The sequence below is a fragment of the Mercenaria mercenaria genome, chromosome 12 (genome assembly GCF_021730395.1).
Source record: "Mercenaria mercenaria strain notata chromosome 12, MADL_Memer_1, whole genome shotgun sequence".
In the NCBI taxonomy this organism is placed as follows: Eukaryota; Metazoa; Mollusca; class Bivalvia; order Venerida; family Veneridae; genus Mercenaria; species Mercenaria mercenaria.
The window spans coordinates 38003336-38011076 of record NC_069372.1 but is presented as its reverse complement, the minus strand read 5'-3'; the positions used below and the strand labels follow the sequence as shown (position 1 = coordinate 38011076).

Sequence of the window (7741 nt, the reverse complement as noted above, 5' to 3'; positions counted from 1 at the left end):
ATATTGAGATATTCGAACTACCTAAAACAAAAGACAAGTTTTAAAGCAGCGTATATTTTCGGAATACACCTCTTTGCAAATTGAGTTAAAATAATTGTAAAAACTAGCATTTCTAAATAATTTTGGCATAATATGTACTTGGCAATGCAAATCTTTGAAAATCTGACGTGTTTTAAGACTTCGGTGAACACTCATAAGTATGAATGATCAGTTGATTAAGTTTTTAACAAGTCAATGTGTTATCCAATATCTATTAACCACCTTTAATGTATGAAAAATTCTAGCAACATACAGATATTTTTTTTTCTAAAAACGACAAAACATAAAAAATATTTTTTTGCAAGTATATACTAAAAGATATAAAATAGTACTACATCATCGTCATCAGTAAAACCAAATGTAGTTTGGTATATATTATCAAGATTCAATATAACGCAGTAAAACATAATATTCAAATATAAAGAAAAAATCAATAAAATAAGTTCAAGTGAAACAGATTAAACTAATAGTCTTAACATCAAATCAGCACCCAAGGTTTTGACTAACTACCAAGGAAAAAAAACACGCAGTAAATTCCAGATATTCTTGTTGTCACAGTGTTTAGGTCGTTTGTTATCACAATGTACATGTAAGTGGAATCATAATTTAATCAAATGGTAATCATGATAGTAAACTAACTTTTAACACATATTTCATACATTTAAGTAAGAATAGGAGACAATGTTGAGCTTCAATGTAAATCAAATCATGCATTCGTAACACATGTTTCATACGTCAAAAGTAAGAATTAAAGACCATGCTGTGTTTACATATTTCTAAAAATATATAGAAGATGAAATCATAACCTTTAACACATACATTTAAGCTTACATGCAACGCGAATGATACATTCATAAGCAATTAACAGAACTAAACATACTTTATATATTTTAAGCTTACAAATAGAGACTGTGTCAAGGTTTTATGTTACACATTCGTAATAGGATATCAATTATCGACATAAAACATACGTATACACAACTTGTAATAACACAACATGTTAATACAGAATGACTGTGTTCAGCTTCCATGTAAATGAAATCACGATTCATGTATTCGTATCAATATAGTAGTCATCAGAAAGTAACAGAACTGTTTAAATATATTTATTAGGCCTCACCAAATTAAAAAGTTGTTCATCGGATTTGCCGCTCGTATACTTTCAGAAACACACTTTTGTTTGTTTTTGGCATGCGCTTGCACCATTGAAAAAAATCATCCAAAAATGTTTGTGCGCTTCTTTTTACGGACGTAACAGTTCACAAATGCTTAAAATTCAAGTCCCAGATTGTTCCAAAATGGAATTTAATCACAATAAATACATACTACGCACACATCGTCTACAATCTGTTATAATATTTATATTTAGTTGCATTAAAGTTATTTCCCCTTAATGCAGTTACGCCATTTACTTCAAATGTTTACCAAAGGTAGCAGTTGGTAGTTTCCAGCCACAGATTCGAATTGGCCAGGGTCAAAATCTGTCATTAAAGATAAAACCTTGAAGTGAAGGCTGTTTTGATGTTTGAAAATTTGTTGATGTGAGTTTGTGATTAACAAGTTTAAGAATGGTATGTTGCAGAAATTCTGGCAGATGCGAATGTAAGCTTGATGGCATCATTTTCATATAACTGCTTGAAATGCATATATACCACTATCAGCATTGAGCGTCTCGTGAACTGTCAAATGTCATATAGGCCTCACACAGTTGAAAATAGTGAAAAAAGTAATCGGTTGACAGGTATTTTTGTCCAGCTCTGCAAGTAATACTTGAAACTGAGTACAGAATGCAAGTGGCCATTTGGCTCTATCATTTCTCCTTACATTTTAAGGCCAGTTGGAGATGGCTAATTTGGGCTGAAATGTCATGTATTTTCGCGGGCTGAAATTGTCTTTCAGGTGGCTTGTGGATTTAAAAATCTATGCTTTATATGAAGTTTACTATGTATTTTATTTCTTCTTCAAGTAAGATGTAAACCGGTATCTTTTTATTTTCAGGTCTGCATCTCGTAAGATATCGGAAGACGTCTGACTTGGCCACATCGCTCTGAAGTCCTAAGTACTAGAAAAAACCGCCATCTGCTACCTTAAAGACATTTGTCAATTTTTGTAAGTACTATTTCATGCTTTCTTTTGTGTTGTTCAAGCTCTCCAGTATGTGTTATTTAAAAATCCGAGCTGAATGGATTCATAACATAGACAGATGTTGTTTGATATGGTAGAAGTTAAGGGGAGGTAACTCTGATTTTACCGGGTAAGTAAATCTTATTTTTGTTTGTAGTGTAGGGTTTTCTTAAAATTTCTAGCGGGAAACACATTTCTTTTGTAGTTTATATCAAATTTAAAGGAAGAAGGACTATTTAAATGAAATATAGGTGCAACTTTTTGGCATTTTGTAAATACATGGCTGTTTCACAAGGCTCGGAACTGGATTTTGTGGTGATATTTCTTTTGAAGATATTTCTCGAGTGGCAGGTATGATTTTAGTTCTTACAAATTTCTATTGTGGCTTTATCGGTGTCAGGACATGACGACAGAAGAAAAGTGTAGAGAGTGGATACATCTTGGGTGCATTTAAGGTCCTGGAGTGAGGTAACATTTGCAGATATTTGTTTTTAATTAAGAGAAGATATGGTTTCTCGGAGATGTACTGGGAGATTGCTCGAATTCGTTAAAATAGGTAAGTTTGGGCAACAACAACAACAACAACAACAACAACAACAACAACAAAAGTGCATTGTAAAATATTTATTTAAAGCTATTTTATACTTACTGTATGTAAGGTAATATGAAACAGTACTTGTAAACAGGGGCGGCTTTTCCTGAGCTTGCGGACTTGAAGTACAGTTAGTCTTGGGTAAGTAAGCTGTGCTGCTTTTAATTCTGTTCCTCAAGTATGCAGGGCTGTGTACAATGCTAATACAGTACATTTATGGCCATCATGTAATAGTAGGTAAGTCTTTTTTTAATGTCAGAAAGATAGATGCAGTAAGAAATATGTGTGTAAAATGGGGCCAAATCCACAATATTGTAGACATTGTTTGGACATGTGCAATTTGCAAGAAGAACAAAGCATTGTTTAAATATCGGTAAGATTTTATTTGTCATAAATCATTTTCTTAGAATCAGGTGCCAGACAGTCCATGGAGATGCATGTCTTGGTCCTTAAGGTAGCAGTTGGTAGTTTCCAGCCACAGATTCGAATTGACCAGGGTCAAAATCTGTCATTAAAGATAAAACCTTGAAGTGAAGGCTGTTTTGATGTTTGAAAATTTGTTGATGTGAGTTTGTGATTAACAAGTTTAAGAATGGTATGTTGCAGAAATTCTGGCAGATGCGAATGTAAGCTTGATGGCATCATTTTCATATAACTGCTTGAAATGCATATATACCACTATCAGCATTGAGCGTCTCGTGAACTGTCAAATGTCATATAGGCCTCACACAGTTGAAAATAGTGAAAAAAGTAATCGGTTGACAGGTATTTTTGTCCAGCTCTGCAAGTAATACTTGAAACTGAGTACAGAATGCAAGTGGCCATTTGGCTCTATCATTTCTCCTTACATTTTAAGGCCAGTTGGAGATATGGCTAATTTGGGCTGAAATGTCATATATTTTCGCGGGCTGAAATTGTCTTTCAGGTGGCTTGTGGATTTAAAAATCTATGCTTTGTATGAAGTTTACTATGTATTTTATTTCTTCTTCAAGTAAGATGTAAACCGGTATCTTTTTATTTTCAGGTCTGCATCTCGTAAGATATCGGAAGACGTCTGACTTGGCCACATCGCTCGAAGTCCGAAGTACTAGAAAAAACCGCCATCTACTACCAAATTGAGTTGCTACAATATCGGGTTTATTTCATTGAAAGTTGGATGAAAAACATACTAATTTATTTGATAATATCAATCTACATTGTTTTGGTAAGGGTAATTACGTATTGATGCATGACACTTTTCTGTTTTCTATTTTTCCTGTCCAAATGATCAGCATTTGTATACGATATTGGGTGGGGTAAGGAATTTACATTATAAGTCGTGTTCAAACCAGTTAAGATTTTCAAATTTTCCAATCCTGGAGTAGAATAATGATAATGCACGTTAATCTCCATGTCAGACCTCAATTGAGACTTTGTTTCAACCAATTTAATTCGTTAAGAAAGTATTAAAGTTAGAACAAGATAATTGAAGATGCTGTCTGTAAGACAGAATGTTCGACTTTTCTATGTGCTGGACTTTGAATTAGAGCTTTGCAAGTAAAAGGGGCGTAATAGTTAAAAGTTTTGAAAGTAATAGACCTATTGGACGCTATATAAGATAACAGGTAAGGGTAGATTTCTCGGAAGCACAGAGCACCACAAACGCAGCCACAGAGCCACGCATTTGCATAGTAGGCCCGCAACAAAAAAGAAGCTGTAATGTAAAATATGAAACAAAATATTCTAAGTTAAAAAGGGGCATAACTCTGTCAAAATTGAATCAGAGTTATGGGGATTGTTTCTCTTAGTGTTCTCACTTTTATAGGAAATAACTGTTTTAAGTTTCAAGTTAAAAGCTTTAATAGTAACAGAGATACATGTTTTTGACTTTATCATAAACTTCGGAAAGTCTATCGAAAAATGTTATATTTTCATAGAAGTAAATATTCCAGTGAAATATCTATGTCATGATTATGGTTTAAGATTACACATTGTTGTATATTACATATTTTCTGACAGCATTTTCAAAAACATACAATTATTTTATTAATACACTGTATTGTATGCCAATGTTATTACTTTTTTCTTGAGTTTGCTTTGTTGTGCATCTGCAGGTCAAATTTTCTCAATCCCTGGTGAATTATTTTTAATGCAAAATGGCTTTACATTCTATTTTAAGGATTTTATTAGTCCATCGAGAGCCAAATCAAGACAAATATATTTCTACGCTCTTCGCTCCCTCCTGATTTTCTCAAAAAAACAACCAAAAATAAAAGTTTAATTATTTTTTCTCTCGCCGCCTCATTTTGTTTTCAGAAAAAAGTCCGATGAACAACTTTTCAATTTGGTGTGGCCTAATTAATTTAAAATAATAAGTATAATATGTACTTTGATGCACCTAATTACTGTCAATGAACAAAATTAAAATAAGTCATAAAAACGATTGCCTGTATATGGTCGCTGAATTTTACTGTTTCGTTCTTGCGTGTTGGCACGCTTGAAAAACCCCAATAAGCTAAAACGACAGACTAGCTTCCCAATGTGACGAAACCAGGGTTTGGATTATCGGCGCATCAGAACGTCAAAACTATATTAACAACGTCTATCAAACCCATTAAATCTCAAAAAGAGGACTCTATATAAGTACCAATAGTTATTTGCATACGTTAAAGATCAAAAGATCACAAAAGACGCCTACAAGGAGAAACTGATTCATCACTGAAATTTCACAGTTGTTAAAAAAAGAAAACATGCTGCCGTATCTTGAATTCAATGATGAGCATTTGAACATTTTGATTTTTTACCTAAAACAATCGAGAATAAGACATTTATGACCGAAGAATGATAGAAACAATATAAGAGGTGTTGAACTTTCTGTACCTCTTACGAACATACTCATTCCTGTCTGCTATCATTTTCCTTGGATGTTATTACATAATTATGGCTATGCCTAGTGTCCAACCAATACCTTCATGCGGAATTAAAAACTCAAAAACGCCAGAACGCTATAAAGATTAACCAATTTGCATTTTATATCTTTCGTTACTATTTTAATAGTATCTCTCATTTACATTGAACTTACCTGCTGTAAGTTATTTAAGAAATCCTGTATGTTCACTTCCGGCAGCCAGCATTTGGAACACCGAACATTTTTTTCATCATTCCGCATAAAAAGTCTGGTACATGTAACCAACGGGTTTGCATGTAATGGTAACCAATGAGTTTGCTTTGTTTGTTTGTTTTGAGTTTTACGCCGTTTTCCAACAGTATTTCAGTCATATAACTGCGAGCAGTTAACCTAACCAGTGTTCCTGGATTCTGTACCAGTACAAACCTGTTCTCCGCAAGTAACTGCCAACTTCCCCACATGAATCAGAGGTGGAGGACTAATGATTTCAGACACAATATCGTTTATCAAATAGTCACGGAGAACATACGCCCCGCCCGAGGATCGAACTCACGACCCCGAGATCCGTAGACCAATGCTCTTACCTACTGAGCTAAGCGGGCGGGCTCAATGAGTTTGCATTTAAGAAATGGTCTTACTAACATTTTCAAAGAAATGAAAACGATGTTAAGATAATCGTATGTTGATTTTCTTCAATTCTCAATTCTTCATGACCGAAAAGCTAGATATATTTTACAATGGCTAGAACTCAAAGGCTATCTGGCAAAATATATTATATTCTCTCTTTTGGGATCGTTTAAAACTTTAGGAATTCGGAACATTTTACTCATTCTCTTGCGTCCTCAAGCAATTGATGTTTTACTGTACTGATTAAAATAAAACAAAAATAGGTATATAGATACAAATTTGAGCCTTATTTTTGATTATATATTAACAAAAAGACTTTAATGGAAGTCTTTACAGAAATTTCAGCTTACATTCTTTCCAGTCTTATTCTGCACATTTGTTACGCTGACTGTCTATCTTTCATGTTTATTGTAACAATATCATAATTTTCAATTCTCATTCTTCGAGCTTTGTCCTGATATCTTTTCAGAAACACAGCTAGAAGAGTTAGAAGTTGCAGCCTACATTCTTTGAACCATAATACATATAGAAATGGATCCAAAATACAGTTGATTATTGACACACATTCTGTCAAAAACAGTCTCAGACTTATTTGCCGTAAATGACCAAGTTGAACTAGAAGTATGAGAGCTCCATAAGCTAAAGTTGAAATAGATATAATAATAAGGTAAAGAAAAACTGAAGCAGTTGAACGATAGCTGCGAAAAAAGTGAGCTGTTGACGACATGGATGTTGTATTGAGACTCATTCTTTTGGACCTAATACACTTGAAAATATTTATGTAACATATGAATGAAGTGGCGAGGACGGTAAACAACAAAATGCCATAATAAGTGGATTCAATTTGAATACAGAAATCCGGCAAAGTAAAAACCAAATTTGTTTGAAACATGATATAGCATGTACCATATCTAAAAAAGATAAATATCAAAACTTCTGATAGCCAAATCAATAGCACTGATTTCTGGACAAATTTCCCTGTAACAATTCTTGCGTATTTCATAGGTTTCAATATCAGAGTATAACGTTCAACAGACATGAGGCCAACAGTTAAAATTGCCAGCTGCAAATTTATTAACATTACAGAATTCATATAAATACTTATGACGGGGTTTGAAATAAATTTTCTAACTGTTGATGTTACTATAAATAGAGCGTCAAACGTCAGCAGGCCGGTTGTCAAGAACTTTGTAACGTATTGCGTTTTCTTTGACCTGTGCATCAAAGTTATTGCAATCAGACTTGACATAAATGATATGAAAGCTATGGTTACAGATGTAATTTTGATCTCTATCCCGTAGGAAACCACTGAAATTTCGTGAAAAAAAACGTTCAGAGGAATTCTCAAACGCATCAATTAAACTTTCATTTTCAAGTGTCATTTTCTCCATATTCTGTGCCATTCTCTTGCTTCGAAAATCCGATTCCTTAGTGTTGTCTCATGAGGATTGTGATTTAACGTTTTTATACAA

The 7741-nt window shown here is 33.5% G+C and overlaps 1 long non-coding RNA gene across 1 annotated transcript; it reads left to right on the top strand.

The window, feature by feature from the left end:
• Window positions 1-1576: 1576 nt before the first annotated feature.
• On the top strand, window positions 1577-3854 carry LOC128547120 (uncharacterized). Its single transcript, XR_008366325.1, has 3 exons — window positions 1577-1780; window positions 2038-2148; window positions 3780-3854. It is a non-coding gene; the product is annotated as an uncharacterized LOC128547120 (long non-coding RNA).
• The last annotated feature ends 3887 nt before the right edge of the window (window positions 3855-7741 follow it).